Source organism: Cavia porcellus, unplaced genomic scaffold, assembly GCF_034190915.1.
Source record: "Cavia porcellus strain 051 isolate PalLab524CR breed Dunkin Hartley unplaced genomic scaffold, mCavPor4.1 scaffold_428, whole genome shotgun sequence".
NCBI classification, from domain to species: domain Eukaryota; kingdom Metazoa; phylum Chordata; class Mammalia; order Rodentia; family Caviidae; genus Cavia; species Cavia porcellus.
The window spans coordinates 62,588-84,910 of NW_026947911.1; the positions used below are offsets into that span (position 1 = coordinate 62,588).

At 37.6% G+C, this 22,323-nt stretch overlaps 1 long non-coding RNA gene across 4 annotated transcripts in view; it reads left to right on the plus strand.

Annotated features, from left to right (window-relative positions):
- Positions 1-22,323, plus strand: part of LOC134475181 (uncharacterized) — a 69,016-nt gene that overhangs the window by 41,480 nt on the left and 5,213 nt on the right. The window contains exons 4-5 of one of the 4 annotated variants that reach the window (XR_010046175.1): positions 617-18,034; positions 20,977-21,150. The exons of 1 other annotated variant lie outside the window; for it this stretch is intronic. This is a non-coding gene — a long non-coding RNA (uncharacterized LOC134475181). The remainder of the gene's footprint in view (positions 1-616; positions 18,035-20,976; positions 21,151-22,323) is intronic. 2 more of the 4 variants (XR_010046178.1, XR_010046179.1) reach the window with 2 other exon arrangements.

The window sequence follows — 22,323 nt, forward strand, 5'->3', positions numbered from 1 at the left end:
AGACACTTTAGCTAAAGTTGTGAAATGTATTCCTAAATGTTCACATTGGTCATTATCAAAATAAGTAATACATTTTTTGCATTGAAGATGCCTTTGTAAAGGTTTCACATGGTTATGACAGTTGACTGTTATCAAATTCAACATGTATTAGATATATTCATATTTCTGGAGGCATAGGCCTCCAAGATAGTAAAATGTAGATTTCTTATAGTAGCAGACTTTTGTTTCATGTTCATACCCCTGCTAATATGAAAGACTTGTGAGATTCACATTCCACTAAAGGTCAATAAGTTTGTCAATAATACACAAGAAGCTTCTTGTGCATTAGATAAGTGTGACTGACTAAAATGGATATTTTATGTCAAAAGACAAATTCAGATTATTGCAAGGATGTCATAATATAATAATATGTATGGTTCTCATTCCTGATTTACGATGTAAAATATGTCACTGTTAGCATTAAAGGTATTCAAATGTTAAAATGTCCATAGGTAGTACAAAATATATTTCATTTAGTGTGCTAAGGTTTTCCATGTTTAGATAAAATAGTAATGTTAAGCTTACTGCCTCTAATATACTGTATTGTTATCAATCTTTTCTTCTGGATGTCCATCAGCCAAGGTCTAGAGACCAAAAATGAGAGACACAGATGGCCTAAATGGATACTCAATATTTTGGCCCCAGCAATTCAAGCTTGGAGGAGACCCAGGATGTAAAAGAAATTCTGCTTGCATCATCAGAAGATACTCAGTGAGTACCTCGTATTCTGATCAGGAAGATGATGAGACCAAAGAAGAAAGTGAACTTTGATGCAAGGTATGCCTAAGGAGAGTCACGAGTCACCAGAAAAATCTCCAAAGCTTTCACAGAAATCGACATGGTCAAGCAATGTCCATGACTCCTCCAGGTGGCTGACACTGACAGAAGAGATATGAGGAGCTATGCATGGCTATAAGATTGTTCTTCAAGAGACCTAACTGGCCTTGATAGGATGTAAAGAACCAATTGTCCTTAGCGCAGTCCTTATGTTAGCTTGGTCTTGAACCTTTTGCAGAAAAGTCTGGCCTCTGGAGGTACAGTGCAATGTAAAACATTGTCTGTGTGTGAATCTCAGTTCATTAACATCCTCTGACAATTGCTGGCTATGCTGGTAACTGACTACCATTATGAATGGATGGACTATGCAGTGGTAGAAGCTCTAAAATAGCTTCTCCATCTTCAGCTGGTCACCCATCTGTGTATCAACCAAACAAAAAAGAGGTATATGTTGGAGCCACTGAAACTGAATACTCATGCAGGGCTGTGATGTGGCACAGGCATGATTGAACTGAGAATGAAGAGATGCCTCAGGGGACAAGATAGGCCACAGCTGAGGCCACCTAGACACTTTCTGTGGGATAGTTCTCTGCAGTTAGCATCATCTGTTGCTCTGAGAGTGTCTTGAACCTCTCCCAAGATTCTTATCAGGTTTCCTCCATTGTCCACTCAACTCCTGCCAGCATGAGTTGGACAGCTGGCTAGCAGAGTGATGAGCTCTGTCAAGGATCTCTCTCCTCCTGCAGCTCTGAAGACCATGCTGTGTTTCTCATTTCTTAGGGCCTTTTTGGTACACCATTTTGGCGTCTTGGTGTCTAGGAAAAGACCCCAGCATGAAACATAAAATGTATCTATTTTAAAGACTCAGCACTGAAATCTGGTATTGTTGGGTGATGACAGGACCAAGTATCAAATTGTTTAAGACAATTCAGGTATACAGAAGCTGTTCTTTCCACTGTATTTTTTTGGCTCACCAATGCCAAATCCTCTTACATGACACAACTTTCCTCAAGACATTTCCACTCCAATCAATGACCTACATATGAATTATTTTCTGTAGGACATACACATAGATATGCAGGTTTTATGATATGTCTCCACCAAGTCATCCTGATGAAAATATTAATAATCCAGAGCCATCCTGGGCCTGAGGGGAGAAATAGAAAGCTAATTTTTCCTTCCTGTGAGCTAGTGGAAGTCATATGGGGAATGGTAGGGGAAACTAGCCAATGTGCCCATGTTGTGATTCTGTGGAAGCTATTCTAGTTCTCCAAAGAAAAGCAAGAAAGTAACTTACACTTCCTATGATCTAACCCCTGCATTGGCTTGGAGAGGAGCACCACAATCACCTCCTCTCACCACCAACCATCTTATTGGTTTAGAGGACATGCTGAATTGATAGCAATTGAGGTATAACAACAACTTAATCCTTGTATTACTTGATTGACTTTGCAGCCTAAAGCTAGTATTCTTAAGCATGTGTTTAAATTGGGAAATAATGGTAAAAGAAGTTGCAAAACTTCATGAGTATATGGAACTTAAATAACAGTCTCCTAAACAACCAATGGGTAACAGATGAAATAAAGGATGAAACTTAAAAATACCTACAACCTAACAAGAATATAGATGCAAAATTCTGTACCTTATGGGATTCAATAAAAGCAGTCCAAATAGGGAAATTTATAGTAGTCAAATCTCACATTAGGAAATAGAAAGAACATAAACAAATAATGAAATGTTGCATCTCAGTCTTCCAGAAGAAGAATGGCAAGACAAACACAAATCCCATACAAGGGAGGAAATTATAAGACCAGACAAGAAATTTATGCAATGCAGAACAAGAAACCAATTCAAAGAATTAATGAATCAAAGAGGTGATTCACTGAAATAATAAACAAAATTGATAAACCCTTGGACAACCATATCAAAAAAGAGAAAAATAAAGACTGAAAACCATGCATTGAGGAATCAGAAGAATAAAATAACTACAGATCCTGTGAAAATTCAGAAGATCATCAGTACCTACTTCAAAAGCTTATACTTTCATAGGTTAGAAAATATAGAAATGCACTGATTCCTAGATACATATGAAATGCCAAGTCTGATTTAAGAAGATATAAATAGAGAAAACACAGTATCAGTTAATGACAATGAAGATCTAGTTAAAAATTTATCAGCTTCTGGGCATGGTGATGCATTCCTGTAATCCCAGAACTTGGGAGGCTGAGGTACAAGGCTTGTTGTGAGTTCAAGACTAAACAACGCTACAAAATGAGCTCATGGCCAACCTAAACTGAATAATGAGTGCCTGTCTCACGAGCACTTTTTAAAAAAAAAGAAAAACAATGACAACAGAAAAGCAAATGACCAACATAAAAAGTTTAGGTCCTGAGGGATTTACTGCTGAATTCGACAAGAAATGTAGAAAAAAATTTAAGGCCACTGCTGTTTAATGATATGGAAAGAGAAGCTGTTCTCCCTAACTCATTCCTGGGAGGCAAGTATTACCCTGATACTAACACCAGAGAAAGACCCAACCAGAAAAATAAAACTGTAGGACAGTTTTCCTAATGAACATAGATGCAAAAATCCTTAACACGATACTAGCAAAATGAATGTAGCAAATCATCAAGAAGATTTGAAAACCTGACCAACTTGGATTCATTCCAAGAAGGCAGGGATGTTTCAGTACATGAAAATTAACAAATTTAAATGTCATAGCAACACAGTCAAAAACTAAAGTCACATGGTGATCATCTCAATAAATGCACAATAAGCTTTTGCTAAAGTCAAGCACTGATTTGTGATAAAAACCCTACAGTAAATAACAACAAATGACCTTTACCTAAAGCTGATAAAATCAAACAATGACAGGGGCTGGGAATTTAGCTCAGTGGCATAAGCACCTGCCTTGCAGTTGTGTGGTCATGAGTATGATCAACAGTACCGATAAAAAAGAAAAAGACAAAAAAAAAATATCAGACAATGACAAAGAAAATGCAGCATCATAGTAAATGGAGAATAACTGAAAACTTTCATTCTACAGTTATGAAATGGACACAGATGACTACTATGACCACTTCTGTTTAATATAGCTCTGGAAACAGAACAATTAGATAAAAGAGAGAAATCAGAATAAGTATATAATAGAAAGTAGTTAAACTATTATTGTTCACAGATGATATGATATAGTAAATAGAAGATGCCAAAAACTTGACCAAAACAGTCCTAGAGTTAATAACCAAATTCAATAATATAGCTGGAGACAAAGTTGACAATCAAAAATCAGTAGCATTCTTGTACACAACCAGCAAACTCACCAAGAGAGAAGTTACAGAAACCACACCATTTAAAATAGCCTCCAAGTAAATGAAATACTTGGAAAGAACCTAACAAAGAAAGCAAAGGACTTACATAATGAAAATTATAGTACTTTGGAAAAGGATATTGAAGAGACTATCAGAAAATAGAAAAATATCCCCTGCCCATTCTGTGCATTGTCTTTTCACTCTTTTAGTGCTTTCTTTTGATGTACAAATATTTTTTAATAAGATAGGGTCCTGGTGGTTGATTCTTTAAAATTTTTATTTTGTTCACGAAGCCTCATTAGTGTTTCTGTTTTAATATTTAGATCTTTGATCTAGTTTGACTTATATTTATTTCATGGTGATAGAAATGTCTCCCGTTTAAGTCTTCAGTATGAAGAAAGTCATTTTCTTCAGGACCATTTATTGAAGAGGCTGTCCCTCTTCCACCGAACATATTTAGCTCCTTTGTCAAAGACAAGGTAGCAGAGTGTGTTTGTAGTTCTATTTGCATTTTCTAGTCCTTTTATCAGGTCATTTTTCTGCCAGAACTATGCTGATTTTCTGATAGTAGCTTTCTAGTATAATAGCAAGTCAGGAATTGTGATGCTTCCTGACTTGCCTTTGTTGCCCAGCAATGTCTTTTGCGATCTAGAGCATTTCTGTTTCCAAATGAATTTTAGAAATGTTTTCTGTACATTTGTGAGCTATCTTAATCGTAGTTTGGTAGGCAATGCATTACATCTATATGACAGTTTGCAATATGATTTTTTGAGTTTTCTCCATATCCTTGAAGGTAGTTTTACTGGTCTCTTATACTCACCAGATGAAACCTAACAGGTATGATTCTAAGAGTTTCAAACTGTTGAGTTCTTCTTCCCAAGGATATCCACAATAATATGATTTTTTTTCTGTTTGTTTGAGACAGGATTTCCCTATGCAGTTCAGGCTGACTGTGAACTCACTTCTTGGTCCAGTTAACTTAAACCGATTGTCCTACTTCAGCCTCTTAAGTCCTGGGATTACAGGTGTGAAACTAACGCTTGAAAAAATTACTGGTGTTATTTGAAACATGAAGAAACAGTCATGAGATACACATGTATTCATTAACTGCCATTCCCTTAAAGGAAAAGTGTCCAATTTAATACATAACATAATTGGAGTGCAGGGAATCACAAGATGTGTTTCTATCTCTTATGGGCTGGGGATGCCAGGCTAGACTACTGCAGAAACAGGAGATGTCACAGGTAGGAATATGAATCAAATGTGAGCATTAGTATTAAGAACTGAGAGAGTCTTGTATTTAAGGATGATGAAGAAAAGACCAGTGAAAAGCAATGAGAGACCTGGTGAGCTTAGCTTGTCCTGACTTTAGATCATGCTTTATTATAAGAATGAATATCACAAATTATGAAATATTCAAACATTATGTGCTTTTTACCCTAGAAAATATTGAGGCTTGGCACTGAGGCTCAGCTGTTTTGCAGCTTGGCATAACATGCCATTTTGTACCCTGCATTTATCTAGTGCCTTGTATTTGACCCAGGAAAATTAAAAATCACTCAGGGTATAAGTTCCATGAGAAAAGCAAAAGGAGCTGTACCCAAAGAAAAAAAAGTAACCTGCTAAAAAAAGAAGCAGGATACAGGTGTCAAATAAAAATTCATTTAAGATTCTAGCTAAATTGTTTCCAAACAGGATGTCTTTTGTGATTCTCTCTTTTAAAAATGCTTAACTTTCTAGTTCAGGGCCACTTGTTTGGATTCTGAAATGGGGAAGCGGGTCTGTATACAAGTGGTGGATTCTGATCTCAGCTACTTAAATTCCAACTTTATACTTTGGATGCTTGAATTCCTCCTGCATTGTTAACAAACTCTGCTCAAGATGCAGAAAGATTTACTGACACAAGCAAACATCTGGTTTAAATGTCAGTGCCCCTGAAATGAAAGAATAATAGTGAAAAGGAATGAAGAAAATGACAAACACCATGTTTTATGATGCCCACCTCTTTTCCACAGCATTAAAGAGGCTGAAACAGGAGAATGGCCATGTATTCAAGGCCAACCTAAGCTACATGGTGACTGAAAGTCCAGCCAGAACTACAAAGTGAGATTACATCTTTAAAAACAAAAAATAAAAATGAAAAATATAAAAAAAAAAAACCAAGGGAGACAGAAAGACTGTTAAAGGAAAACAAAAACAATAGAGCTGACTGAAAGCTGACATAAATTGGCAATTATGGAATGATGCTGCAGAGGAAAGCTGGCCATGTAGTAGCATCTGGGCAGCAGTGACAAATAGAGTTAGAAATGGTGCCTATAGTGCTACAGCACAACAGTGATATCCTTCCTCCAATAAATCTGCAATTTGCTAGAATGAAGCGGTCCAAAAGCTCATGGAAATCTTAAACTCACAGCAAGCAAGTAGCTTCACACAAAGGCTTTGGAACATGGCCTTTAGCAGATATTTCATATTCAAATTGAAATAGGACAAGTACAATCCTGCCCTGTTTGTTGTCAAATGCACCAAGTTGGTTGGCTCACAACACTGAGGAATGAAGTCACAAACCAAAAGAAGTTCAGAAAGTTTTCTGGGAAAAAAGACAGAAGAATAGCCCTGGATTTTCAGGAATGTTCTTCAGTGTTTAAGTCACAGACCTATTGTCAGGGGTCATTTATACAGGAAAGTCACAATGTGGGTACAGTGTGGGTCTCAAACTACAATCAACCTCTAAGCTTATAGCTGCTTCACTAATATTATTCATCAGGGGAACAAAGTCCACCAGAAAAGGTATGTTGAAAGAGCCAAGGCATTTGGTGGGAACAATAGTCCAGTTGTTCTGGTCATTGAGTATGGTAATTGAGGCCCATCAGGATTTCCTGGAGGAGGTGGTGGTAACTGTAGTATGTTTCAATCTGTTATTTTTCTCTTCAGGAGGCATGTAGACATTGTCATTACATCTTCACCTTCTGGCTTTCTTCAGTTGTGCCTCTAGCAGGAATTGTCGTGTTTAGGTTTTTGCACTGCCTCTTTTGAGGTTCCATTTCCTCTCTGACAGTGTATCAATTCCTGTCTACTTTGACCTCCTCTAGTAAAATAGCAGTACTATTTGAATGGATAAAGTAATGTTTATACATTTAATAAAATATTATTTAATGGGGCCTGGGATTTAGCTCAGCAGACAGAAGCACCTGCCTGGGAAGTGCTAGGTTGTGAGTTTGATCCCGGTACCTAAAAAAAAGTCTTAAACTGCAATGAAAGAAAAGAATTTCATTTGTCAAGATATAGATTAACAAGATTTTAAATTAAATTTGTCACTGGGAAATTAAACATTGGTAATAGTCATATTTGGAATCTAAAGATGTTGGGCTGGGTATTGAGCTCAGTGGTCAAAGCACCTGCCTGACAAGAACAAGGTCAGGAGTTCAATCTCTGGTACCAAAGAAAAATCTACAGTTGTCAACCACCATGTAGTGCTATGAGCACAACTATTGAAATTGATAGTTGTTCATTAAAATTCTCAATGTTTCTTTTGTCATCTACGAAGTACCTACAAATAACATGGTAACTACAGTGAATAATACACTGTGCACTATACCATGGCTATTTGCTGAGAGCTGCTTTTATTTATTCCCCACGTAGTTGAAAGCTGAAAATGATTAGTGATGATAGAGAAACTGTGATAATAATTTTTCAATTTTATCGGATATTTCACTGCATCCATTAAGTGCATTTTATTTGCTACAATTGTGCTTAGTAAAGTAAATAATTCTTAATGTTACAGGCAGCTGTGTTAGAAATATAGGCAGTCAGGGGCTGGGGATTTAGCTCAGTGGCCTTGCAAGTGCCTGCCTTGCAAGCAGGCAGACCTAAGTTTGATCCCCGGTACTGATAAAAAAGCAAAAAGACAAAGAAAAAAAATGTAGAAATATAGGCATTCAGATAGTGATATAATGGAATGAAACTCCTGACCTACTATGTCTGGTAGAAATTTGTGTTCTATAAAATAGAAGAATGAATTTTAGGAACAGAGGAGGTAAAGAGCAGAGAAAAAAGTGAAAGGTTTTTGCTCTAGATAGGATATTACAGCAGTGGGAAGCAGGCCAGGGAACATTTACCCTGAAGTCACTTACCCCTCCCTCAGGCAACTTACCTGTGGCATGAAAAGAGTCCCACTCAGCTACGGGCACATCAGCAATCCATCTTTAAGCACCACCCCAAGGAAAAAGTAGATATAATCCCCCTAACCATCGATCCAGCAGAAAAAGGCAGATGACTAGCGGTCAAGGTGGTACTCTCTACCGTCTTAGAATAAAGGCCATTTTTACTTTATGTTCTCTCCTTTACCACAATGAAAACCCTATCAGAAAGCTTCTGTCTGAGAAAACTGGAGGGGTCATAAGTGGGTTGTCAAGGACTCTGTATATTCTAGGGACTTTGTAGAATAAAATCATGGGGTGAGATGGGTTTAAGGTGGGGAAAATTGGGAACTCACAAGGCAGATGGACAGAGCTATGTTTAGCCAATATAATTAATTGTTCTGGTAAAATCATTTACACTGCAGACAAATGCGGAAGTGAGGTCATAGAAAGCAGGCATTTTACAGAGCAGTAACTCTCCTCTATGGGACTGGGAGGGTGACTCCTGACTTCAGCAGGGTGACAGGGAACTATTTAGAAAATCAATTTTTAGGATATAGATGAATTTGCTTGGTATTTTCTCTTGAGGCCTGTCCCGTAACAGGAGGTATCTGTCTCCCATAGCTGCAAGGTATGTGGGCTTCTGAGCTGGCCACTTCTAGGACCTGATCCGGTCTCCCTGGGTATATATTTCTAACTAACTCAGCTGCCTATAACACCAGGGTTTGCCCCTCAAGGAGCCAGAAAATAAGTTCAGATTGGTTAACAGGATTGGAAGAGACAATCACCTCCTGCTGTGGGCCAAATCTCAAAACAAAAGGTAAATTAAATACAACCAAGTGCTAAGGATCAACAGCCCAAATAGTTCTCTGATCACCCTGAGGAACACAAGAGTCCCCATCCCAACCCTCTACAAGAAGAGTCTCTGCTCTTAAACCTGCCCACTTACTATGACTTGCTCTCTCATTTGCTCCCAATTTAATCAATTTTACTTGAGCAATTAACCTTATTGGCTGACCACATTTCTACTCTGCCTTATGGTTAACTTTCAGATTCCCATTTTTCCCCTCCCCTGGACCCATCTAACCTCATGATTTAACTCTATACAATTTCCTCAAACAGACAGTCTTTGACAACCCACTCAGACCCTTCCTGTCTCTCAGACAGAAGCTTTCTTTCTCCCACTAAATATATTCCACTCTTAAACTCCATCGTTCCTAAAATTCATTCTTCAATTTTAGAGAACACAAACTCATACTGGATATATAGTAGGTAAGGAGTTTCATTCCCCTATACCATTAACATGGCCAAATTAACATGACTATACTTTTAGAATGTCTGAAATTTGTTCCTTTTCCTGCAGTTTCAAGTGATTAATACAACTCACAGTGATTATAGTCCTGGCAATATCTAAAATTGTTTACAACAGTCATTTTAAGTTTAAAATAATTGCTGTGATTGTATTATTTATCAAGACATAGACTTTGCCATGGCACTAGATTATATCTTACAAAAGAGAAGGTTCACCTATAATTGTTCAGAAAAATTTCTATGTTACTGCTTGCTTGAACAATTTTTAATTAGAAAAACTGTATTTTTTCAGTTTCTAGAAGGCTTCTATTATATTATTGAAAGCTATCTGTAGGCCTCTAGGACCTTGATTATATTTTGATGCATAATTCTGTTTTGAAACTTGTATGAAGATTTATTTTTATCTTAGGAGTAAACTCACTGCATTGACACTGATAGAGTGAAGCAAAAGCCCACTGCATTAATTTCCATTGGACACTCGTGGCATAGAGCATGTGAATTACTGAGGAGGTAAATTAGCTTCGTACATAAACAAGAATCAGTACTGTTATGATTTTGTGGCCCAATAGAGTAGCACAATAATAGGATTATTTCCAAAAGATGAGAAGTATAAAACAAAAAGAGGCCTTTATTCTTAGAACATGGAGAGAAATGACTGGCATCCCCCACTGCTGGAGTCCCGTAATCTCTCTGGCGGACACGTGGGGTGGGTGTATGTAAGTAGCCTCGGTTTGGGGTGGAACCTAAGGAGGGCATTAGGGATGCACAGGTAGCCCATTGGTCCTAGGTTTTGTGCCATAGGTAAATTTCCAGGGGCGGGAAGATGGCCTCACAGGTAAATTCCTAGAGGTGGGGAGATAGGGGCTTCCTGCTTCCTGTTGAGGCTTTCCTGGCTACAGAGTCCTATCTAGGCCAAAACCCTTTCACAGAATATAAGAAAAAGTAGAAGTGTCCTTTCTATTTAAAGAATGTGGAGAGGAGCCTAAAGCCACCAAGGGTTTGCCTTTTTTTTTCTGACTGATTATGGGATTACAGGGTATATATGAAATTTGGGGGTGCTGGCACTGACATTGATATCATGTAAGGAGCTGATTGGAATTTTCTTTTGGCCCCTGGGAAAGGAATGAGGAAGTTGTATTCAGGGAAAAACAAGGAAGTAGCCATATGGGTAAGCATCCCTTATTTGACCTTTCACACTGATGAACTACCACCATGATGTCCTGTGACTTATTCTAGGGCAAAACACTTTCGAGTACATCCTTCACTTTGAAGAAATGAAAATAAAGTATTTTTGCTACATGTCTTCTTCCATGGTTAGTGGTAAACAATTCAAAAGGAAAGTTTCCAGTCATTTCCTTACTGCATTGTAGATAGCATAAACAAAACTACAGATCAGTTCACTTTCAGAAAACAGAAGCAGCACTAAAAGGCAGGGATAAAGCCTTTCAATGCAAATGTCCCTTAAGAGGTGAAATCAACATTTAGAGTTACAATCATCTACTGATATCTCTGACTTCAAGAAAGAAAAATTTACACTGTTATTGCTATAGGGTAATGAAACTCCAGGTCTACTATGTCTGGTTTGAGTTTGTGTTTTCTGAAGTCAAAAAATGAATTTTAGAAAAAACAGATGTCAAGATAATATAATTATTGGGAGAAAGAAAGCTGTGTGAGAGAGAGCAAATGCATCCTGACTGGGTTGGCAAAGACTGTCTTTTCCAAGGACTTTTATAGAGTAAAATCAAATCATGTGGTGAGGTGGGTGGAAGGTTGGGAAAACTGGGAACTCACAATGCAGATGGGCATAAGATGGGACAGAGCTATGGTAGCCAATAAGATTAATAGTTCAGGTAATGTTGATTAAATTGGGAACAAGGGGGGAAGGGAGTCACATAGAAAGCAGGCATTCCTAGGAGCAGTAAATATTCCCTTAGGGGTTTGGGAGGGTTACTCCTTATTCATCAGGATGATAGGAACTATTTAGAATGTCAGTCTTTAGGATAAGGATACATTTCCTTGAATGGTGACTCCTGACTTCTTCAGAGTGCTAGGGAACTATTTAGAGTATCAGTCCATAGGATATGGATGAATTAGTTGATCTTCTGTCTTGAGGCTTACCCATAGCAGGAGTTGTCCATCTTTTCCATAGTTGCAATGTATCTGGGTTTCTGGATGGGCTCCTCAGAGGACCTAGCCCTGTCTCATTGCTAATCATAATTAACTAACTCAGCTCCACATAACAGTACTTTTAGGAAAATTGAATACAGATGTATTGTGCTCTGGGGATGACAGTGCGCAATGTATATACCAGTGTTGCTCCCTGATTCACATGTTTTGAAATTTAGTTTTAGTTCATTTTTTCTTTTTATCCTTGAAATGAAATGGATTTGGAAATGAAAATTGTGAGGTAAGGTAATTTGGTACACATATTCCTCTGTGTAGCTGAGATCAATACTGTTGAAGACAACAAGCTACAGAAGTCTCTGACTACTGTCTATCATTTGGGATCCTCTCTTGCAGGAAAGAGTTCCTTTCCCTTTTTATTTTTGACTCAGAAGGAGGGCAGTAGAGCAGCAGTCAATCAGTGATGAAGAGGTGGGCTATATGAAATGTCCAATCAGGCGAGACATGGCAGGAAGTCTCTTGGGTCTCTTCCCTTGTTTAGGAATTATTTACCTGTTTGAAGCACAAAACTTGGAGCAGAATGCTTGCTGGATCTCATTTACTGGTTTCGATGTCCTGTGGCCTGTTTGGCAAAGAACATGGGAGAACCTGTAGCCACAGAATGGTGAGGCTTTGGATGGCAGCCCAGAAATAGGGTGGAATTGGGAGAAGCCAGTTACAAGTGGTTAGAAGCAGTTCTGGTGTCTGTAGACTCAGGTATTTAGTTAGCTTCAGCTCCTGAGGTCTTCTAGCATTGGCCTTGGGTCATCCACTTTCCCTTTTTTCTCCTGCTGGGAGCAAGGATGATTCTGTGTCCCCAGAACTCTGAATTAACTATGATAGCAACAGACTGGAGGATCATCTTTGAAATTTTCTACTGCCCTGGCACCTCCACCATAGGGAGCAGAGGAAGGAGCTTGGGAAGCCCCTGACTCTGATGCATTTTGTAGCTGGAGCAGCAGGTGAGCTTGGTCTCTGCTCTCATTCCAGAGATCAGCAATATTGATGTTCTAAAGTTTATAAATGTATGTAATGCAGGGCCTCACAACGGAACTTCTTAAACTTGTACTTTTTTGTATTTGTAAGGATTGCCTAAATTTATGGTATGTTCTCACATTTCCAACTTAATGATAGGTGTTGGCAAGACCACGAGAATTCAGAGATGTGTAGTGATGTGTCTCAGTGGAGGAAGGCTTTCCAAACACCTGGTGAACTCCTGTGTACTATAAATAACAGTGCAAAGAATTTCTGAACATACTTTATGTGACACATGTGATCATAGACTATGCTTGTGAGAACAGCCATAGAGGTTTGAATTTTGAGAAAAATGAAGCAGATATAAAAGTGTCATCAAGGGCACGGTAAAGTGTGCCTGCTAAGGACAGATTCCAGAAAGAGCTGCCTGTTAAATTCTCACTGAGAAATGCCTAAATGTAGTCATTTGCATGAACATATATACATGTGATATCCTTCTGAATGGAAAGGAATATGGGTGTCATCTCTGAATTAAGAGCTGATTTAATAGCTTTGTTGATCATATACATTGTTTAAATATGGAAATGCTCTGTAATGGACTTTACTAATTCGTGTAAAGGAGATGCCTTAAATTGAAATTGTGTAGGAATATCAATAGTCTAGGCATGAAGGGTTTTCTACTTAGGGTGGATCAGACGATTATGGAAAGTATGTGGAAGTGACCAGCAGGACACAGTGTGCAAATAGCAGGACATACAACAGAGGGGGTCTTCACTAAAAGTCAGGTATTTCTTAGGGTAAGCATGAAGTTAAAGTTGGCTTATGATATCTTCCTTGAGGTGAATAACAACAGCTCTGGTAACAATCAGTATTCCACATCCCTGTCAACCCATGAGTTCTCTGTTATTCACTTGAGATCTAGTTTTGATTGTCTCAAATTATGACCCAGTATCATGAAGGTGAAATTTGAATTTTTTTTTGTACCAAGGATCGAACTCATGATCTCAAGCTTTCCAGTTAGGTTTCATGCTGCTGAGCTAAATAACCAGCTCTGAAAGTGTTTTCTGTATATTATGGATGATATCAAGCTTGTTCCTCAAAAAATGTTGAATATTGTGGAATTTTTCTATATTGTATGGCTATAATTTTTTGAAGCAAACCAAAGGTGTCTTATGCAGTCACTTTTCAAGTTTTACATTGTCTGTGGGGTGTCTCAGTCAGGGTTTCTCTGTTTCAGACAGCTCTGTAACTTAGGCCAGCCCCAAACTCAAGCAGTTCTCCTGCATCAGCCTCCCGAGATATATTTCTTATATCTGAATGGAAAGTGATCACTTGTTGACACTGAGTTATAATTTGAAACTTGTACCTGGTTTCATTGTTTATACATTGTTTACATACAGCAGTTTTCCATGAACATTTGAGTTATTATTTATGTACCATATTTGATGTTATTTATGTTTTGTTCTGTGAAACCAAATTCAAATATCAAAATGCAGCTTAAGTATATTAAGAACAAAGGACTCTGTGGCCTAACTGATTAGAAGAGATACCATTTGTAGTACATCAAAGTGATTGATGAGATATTTGTCTGCCTCTGTGCTTTATGGATGCTGGTCTTGCAGGCTCTCACTATGAGCTCTGCATTAAAGACAGTGCACAGCGACTCTTGCAGTCATAAGAATAAGTGCATAAGCATCAGTGCTCCTATTTGGCTGTTACATTAGTTGTGCATTGCAATATAGCATGAAATTTACTGTCTCAAAAATGTGTATATAAAAAAATTAATCCCCAAAATACGGAATTCAGATTTGAAGAAATCAGTCTCCATTCAGCTGTTTCATTTGGTTTATTTGTTTAATTTAGTTTTGTTTTCTCTACGTATATCAGCTAGATTTGAACCCCTTATGGAGTGCAGAATTGCCCTAACCTCAAAGCAGCACTTCTGTGTCAGCCTCTTGAGTGCTGGGATTATAGATATGTGTGTTTTTACCCTAGAAAATATTGAGGCTTGTAACTTAGCTGTGTTGTAGCTTGGCATAGTAGATGTCATCTTGAGCTTTGCATTTAACTAGTGCCCTGTATTTCACCCAGAAAAATGGAAAATCACTCAGGGTAGAAGTCCCAGGAGAAAAGCAACATGAGCTGTACCCAAAGAAAAAAATTAACCTGCTCAACAAAAGAAGCAGAATACAGTTGTCATCCAAAACTTATTATAAGATTCTAGCTAAACGATTTCCAACAGGATCTTTTTTGTGATTCTATCTTTTAAAACATCTCTAACTTTCCAGTTCAAAGCCTCATGTTTAGATCTTGAAATGGAGGTGGGGGCTCTGTATACAAGCAGTCCTGAGACCAGCTAATAAAGTTCCACATTTATCAATTGGGTTGCTTGGCTTCCTATATTGTTGTTCACATACTCAACTCAAGCTGCCAAAACCGTTACTGACACAAGCAAACACCAGGGTTAAATGACAGTGCCACTGAAATGAAAGAATAAAAGAGAAAAGGAGAGGAGAAAATGGACAAATGCCATGTGTTATAATGCCCACCAATTTTCCCCAGCAATGAATAGGCTGAAACAGGTGAATGGCCATGTATTCAAAGACAGGCTAACCTACATAGTGAGTGCAAGGCGGGGCGGAACTCCAAAGTGAGATTATGTCTTTAAATCAAAAAACTAAAGTGAAAAAAATAAACAACCAAGGAGACGGAAGGACTATTTAAAAAAAAAAAAACAATAATAGGGCTGAGTGAAAGTTGACTTATGCAAAATGGGAATTATTGAATGATGATGCAGAGGAAGGAAGGCCATGGAGTGACATCCAGGAGGCAGTGACAAACACAGACTTAGGAATGGTACCTATTGTGCTACAGCACAACAGTGACCTCCTTCCTCCAATACATTTGCAGTTCACTAGACTGAGGACTTCTCAAAGTTCATGGAAATGTTAAGCTCATGGCAAACAAGCAGCTTGAAATCCAGGCTTTAGAATATGGCCTTTAGCAGACATTTCATATTTAAATTGAAATAAGAGAAATATAATCCTGCCCTGTTTTATGTCAAATGCACCAAGTTTAATTGCTCACAACATTGAGAAAGGAAGTCACAAACCAAAAGAAGTTAAAAAATTTTCTTAGAAATAAAGAGAGAAGAATAGCCCTGAATTTTCAAGAGTGGTCTTCAGTGTTTTGGCCACAGACCTATTGTCAGGGGTCATTTATACAGGAAAGTCACAATGTGAGTACAGTGTGTGTCTCAGACTACAATCAACCTATAAGCTTATAGCTGCTTACCAATATTATTCATCAGGGGAACAAGTCAGTCAGAAAAGGTATGTGGAAAAAGCCAAGGCATTTTGTCGAACAATAGTCCAGTTGTTCTGGTCATTGAGTATGGTAATTGATGCCTATCAGGACTTCCTGGAGGAGGTGGTGGTAACTGTAGTACATTTCAAAGGTGCTGTTTTTCTCTTCAGCAGCATGTAGACCTGGTCACTGCATCTTCACCTTCAGTTCTGGTTTTCTTCAGCTGTGCCTGTAGCAGTGATTGTGGGAGTTAGTTTTTTACATTGACTCTTTGAGGTTCCAGTTTCTCTCTGATTGTATATCAATTTCTGTCTACATTGACATCCTTTGCTAAAATCACAATACTATTTGAATGAATAAAGTGATGTTTATACATTTAAAAATATTCATTAATACAGGCCAGGGATTTAGCTCAGCAGGCAGAAACCCCTGCCTGGAAACTGCTAGGTTGTAACTTTGATCCCTGGTACCTATAAACAAAAGTAATTTGAACTGCAAGGAAGGAAAATAATTTCATTTGTGAAAATGTAAATTTACAAAATTTATAACTAAGTATGTCAATGGCAAATTAAACATTGTTTATAGTCATATTTAGTATCTAAATTTGTTGGGGCTGGTGATTGAGCACAATGATATAAGGAGCTGCCTGGAGAGCACAAGGTCATGAGTTCAATCCCTCATACAAAAATAATTCACAGTTGTCAATGATGCAGTGCTATGAGTACATTTTTTGAAACTGATACTTTTTAACTAATAGGCTCAATGTTTCTTTTGTGGTCTATGACATACTTGCAGATAACATGGCAATTACAGTGAATGATGTACTGTCCCCTATAGGTTGCTATATTCTGAGTTGTTTTTATTTTTTGTTTTCCCACATACTTGAAAATTGAAAATGTTGGCTGATGCTAGCTAGAAAAACTGTGATAATCATTTTTTTCAATTTAATGATATATTTTCTTATATCCATTAAGAATATTTTATTTGCTACAATTACTCCAAGTCAAATTGATAAACAATTCTTAAAGTTACAGTCAGCTGAGTTAGTTAGAAATACAGGCAGTCATATTGTGATATAGTGGGATGAAATTCCTGACCTTCTATATCTGGTATGAGTTTGTGTTCTCTAAAATGCAAGAATGAATTTTAGGAACAACAGATTTGAAGAGCAGAATATATTTATTGAGAGAAAGAAAGTGAAAGTTTTGGGCTCTAAATAAGATATTTTGGAAGTGGGAGGAGGAAGCAGGGCACTTTTACCTTGAAGTTACTTTCTTCTCCACTATTCAACCTACCTGTGGCCAGAAAAGAATCTCGATCAGCTACTTGCATATCAGCAATGCCACATTTAAGCACCATCCAAGTCAATCACTATATGTATGCCACCCACACATTTCCAGACGAAAAAGCCAGACCCCCAGTGGTCATGGGATTCTCCCCATATTCTTAGAATAAAGGCCATTTTGATTTTATATTGTCTTCTTTACTACACCAAAAATCCTATCAGAAAGCTTCTGTCTGAGAGAAACAGGAAGGATTCTGAGCCCGTAGCAAAGGACTCTGGCTTTTCTAGGGACTTTATAGAATAAAATCATGTTGTGAGATAGGTTTAAAGTGGGTTAGATTACTGAGGTAACTGAGGAGGTAAATTAGCACAATAGAGAAGCAGAATATAAGAAATGTTAAAGTGGCCTTTTATTTAAATAATGTGGTGAGGAGCCCACAGCCACCAAGGGTGTGGCTGTTTTTTTTCCCCCCCGACTGACTATTGGGATATGGGGTATATGTGACTTTTGAATGGATGTTGTGCTTGGAGGGGACATTGATGTCATGCCAAGAGCTGATGGGAGTTTTCTCTAGGCCTCTGGGAAAGAAAGAGGAAGTGGTAATCAAGGAGAAAAGAGGAAGTGGCCATATGAGTAAGCATCCCTGCCAAAATTACAGATCAGTTCACTTTCAGAAAAAGAAGCAGCATTTAAAGGCAGGGATAAACCCTTCAATGCAAGTATCCCTGGCAAGGTGAGATCAACATGGTGTGATACAAACAACTACTGATTTCTCTGACTTCACAAAAGAGAAAAGTTTGTACTGATATTGCTATAGCAGAATGAATCTCCCGGTCTACTATGTCTTATATGAGGTTTTTGTTCTGTAAAGTCAAAGAATGAATTTTAGGAACAACAGAGATTAAGAGAAGAATATACTTATTGAGAGAAAGAAAGCTGCCTGAGAGAGAGAAGGTGTCCTGAGCAGGTTGCCAAACACTGTCCATTCTAGGGACCTTTATAGAGTAAAATCATGTGATGAAATAAGTTTTAGGTGGGGAAAACTAGGAACTCACAATGCTGATGGGCATAAGATGGGACAGAGCTATGGTAGCTAATAAGATTATAAATTCAGGTAAAGTTGATTTAATTGGGAACAAAGGGGGAATGGAGTCACACAGAAGCAGGCATTATTAGGCAGCTGTGACTTCCCTTAGGGGTTTGCGAGGGTGACTCCTGACTTCATGATAAAAACTATTTAGAATATCATTCTTTAGGATAAGGATTCATTTCTTTGAATGGTGACTCCTGACTTCCTCAGAGTGCTAGAAAACTATTTAGAATATCAATCCTTAGGATATGGATGAATTAGCTTATCATTTGTCTTGAGCCTTGGCCCATAGCATGAGGTGTCAGTCTTCCCCATAGTTGGAAGGTATCTGGTTCCTGCATGAGCTCCTTTGGGGACCTAACCCTGTCTCATGCCAATAGTATTTATATAACTCAGGTACCTATAACAGTACTGTTTGGAAACTTGATTACAGATGTCTGGTGGTCTGGGTGAATGATCTGGTGATGACAATGTGCAATATATATACCAGTGTTGCCCCCTGATTAACATGTTTTAAAATTTAATTTTAATTGATGTGTTCTTTTTTCCTTGAAAAAAAATGGATTTGAAAATTAAAAGCCTGAGGTAAAGCTCTTTAGTACAAACACTCCTCTGTTGAGCTGAGTTCACCACTGTAGAAGAATGGCAGCTCCAGAAGTCTCTGCACTACAGTCTATCATTTGGGGTCCTCTGTCACCAGCCTCCCAAGATATATTTCTTATATCTGAATTGAAAGTGATCACTTGGTGACAGTGAGCTATAATTTACAGCTTGGGCCTGGTTTCATTTTTTATACATATTTTGAAAATATAGCTGTTTTCCACTAACATTTCAGTTATTATTTATGTACCATATTTGGTGTTATTTATGTTTTGTTCTATGAATCCAAATTCATATTTCAAAATGCTGCTTAACTATATTAAGAACAAAGTACTCACTGGCCTAAATGAGATTTGAAGATACATCATCTGCAGTCTATCAAAGTGACTGATGAGACTTTTTTTCTTTTTTTAAATTTTGAAATAGGTAAAATACAACAGAACAAGGCAGAATAAGACCAACTAAGATCATACAGTGAAATTGGTATACAACTTCACTACAGGTTACTGGGGTAACAGAAATAGGTATCACAGTATATTTCGTTATCTTTATAATAGTTTTTCTTTTAAACACGTATATCAAAATGAGATGAAATACAGAACATAGAACTTATCAAAACAGAATATGGAATAGAGCACTACCATTAATCAGAATAGAGCCAAACAGTAATAAAAATATTTGCCTTCAAAGAGATAGTAGAAGGAAGTCCCCCTTATTTGGTCAACTTCCAAGGAGATGCTCAGATTTCTGGTTCATTTGCTAATGGGGGTAGGGGGGTGGGGTTATGACAGGATAGAGGAGTTGGGGAAATGGGATATTTGACTCTAGGTGGTGCATCAGTAGGTTCACTATTGCTTAGTAGGGAGACAGGCTGGTGCTTGGTTTCACAGCGTCCTAAGTTCCAATAATGCATGGATCTCAGGAGCTAATGCTGGTTATCCCCTGGAAGGGCTGCAGTTTGCCAGACTGCCACCACTCACCAGGGAGTGGTGGTGCTTGCTTGGCTTCCCAGTGTCCTAAGTTCCAACATGGCATGGATCTCAGGAGCTGCTGCTTGTTCTCCCCTGGAAGGGCTGCAGTCTGCCAAACCACCACCGCTGACCAGGGAGAGGAATTGCTTGCTTAGCTTCCAAGTCGATTGATGAGATATTTATCTGCCTATGTGCTTTGTGGTTGCTGGTCCTACAGGCTTCTCACTGTGAGGTCTACTTTAGAGACAGTGCACAGGGAATCTTGCAGTGACTCTGCACAAGAATCAGTGCTCCTATTTGCCTGTTATATTAGCAGTGAGTTGAAATCTAGCATCAAATTTGCTGTCTTCAAAAATGTGTATATACACAAAATTAATGACAAACACATGGATTTAAATTTGAAGAAATCAGTCTTCATTCAGCTATATTTTTGGTTTTATTAGTTTAGTTTAGTTTTGTTTTATAGAGAGAAGCTTTCTGTATGTATATCAGCTGGATTTGAACACCCTATGGAGCTTAGAATTGCCCTGACCTCACCGAAGCCGTCCTGTCTCAGTCTTTTGAGTGCTGGGATTGTAGATATGGACCACCACACTTTGCTTTTGAATCAGATTTGTAGGAGAGAGTTTAAGATATACCAAATCTGGGGTCTCAATCTTCCTTTGAGGAATATATGAATGATCCTTCAGCGGGGGTGAACTTTGAGGATGTGGTCGTGAATTTCAGCAATGAGAATTGGAGTTTGCTGATTCCATTGCAATAAAACCTCTACAAAGATGTGATGGGTGAAACTTTTAGGAACATGATTGCGATAGGTAAGGATGAAATCTTTTTGTCAGTCATGCTGTCCAAATATTGTTTGTTGCTCATCAGTGCTGTTTCATTAAAAAGAATGTGAAAATATTTTAAAAACTATCTCAGATTTGGACATGTTATATCATATATTTAAACAAAACCTATTAATTTGTATGTATTACTCAACTGAGTCCTGGTATTTCTATGTCTACAATTCAGGAGGACTTGGGGATATCCAGGAAGCTGAAAAAGAATGCAAAATTTACTGTAGATACTTAAGGTAATCCACACTCACAAGGAGAAGGAATGTTCCTGAGTAATTAGTGAGTCAGCAGAAAAATGACCACTATTCAATTAAATGTCAGTAATATTCTCCGAAGATGTATAAACTAGGTATGTATAATGAGTGAATTAAATCATAGAAATGTATGACATTGCATGTAGATGTATACGAAAGGCATACACTTTGAGTTATGATATTCTGCCTTCAGTTTTTCTACTGATATATAATGTGAATGCAACATATTCATTATCTAAAAATTGCTGAGATTGCAATAGAATTTGAAATAAAACTGAGTGCTTGTGTTTCCAAGCCATGTTATAGAGAATCAGCCATTCTAATTAAAATTCTTTGTAGGCTGGTGGAATATTAGCGCACTCATTTTGAATATCAGTATGCAGTTGTCTCTGGAAATTGATCCCCTCATACTTTTCCTGGATATAGTTTTAAAATCTCAAAATCCGCATAAAATACTGATACAGGCTTACTCATATACAAAGCAGATCAAGTTATAATAGATCAGGCCTTGAAGAAGCTTAGCTATCTATCACTGGATTTGTGAAGAAGGAAAATATTAATAGACTCTCTGTGATTGTGCATTCTTGTAAACCCAGCACACTATGAATAAGATTTTGCAGAATGGCAAATTCAAGTTCAAACTTCACAGCTTAATAATCAGTGAAAATCTCTTAAAACAGATTTTAAAAATCTATAGATTTTATGCTAATACCTGTTGTCCATTTCCAGCCTGGAAAAGAAAAAATGTGTTATATAATGTCAAAAAATAAATAATATAATGTCATTTGCCATAAGAAAGAGGTGGGCCTTTCACCCATCAATGGACTGAAATAACTCAGCTATAAAACCTAAAAGTTCACAGGGTTTCTTTTAGATAAGTAACCAAAATAAAAATTGTGGAATGAAGTGAAAGAGAGTTAATAGAGAAAAGTAAGACTGAACTACAGGTTAAGGACAGAAGGGTGATTGTGATGGGGAAACATATCAGAATGATCTGTCTGTGATACACATAAGTACCCATGACAGAAGAGAAGGTAAATATTCTGCATTTCAAAATGTACCACCTTTTGAGATTTACAAATGTGTACCAGTCTTTTGGGAATGGTTGTTTTCAACATATCTTACAAGGCCATTCTGTTGCTTCAAGGTCGGAATTTCTTAGCAGGCATTAAAAACAGAACTTGGCATTAATGCAGTCATTAAACAGAGACACATTTCACTGTGAATTTTTCTTTTTTTTAAATTTAATGTAAGGAAAGATTAAACAA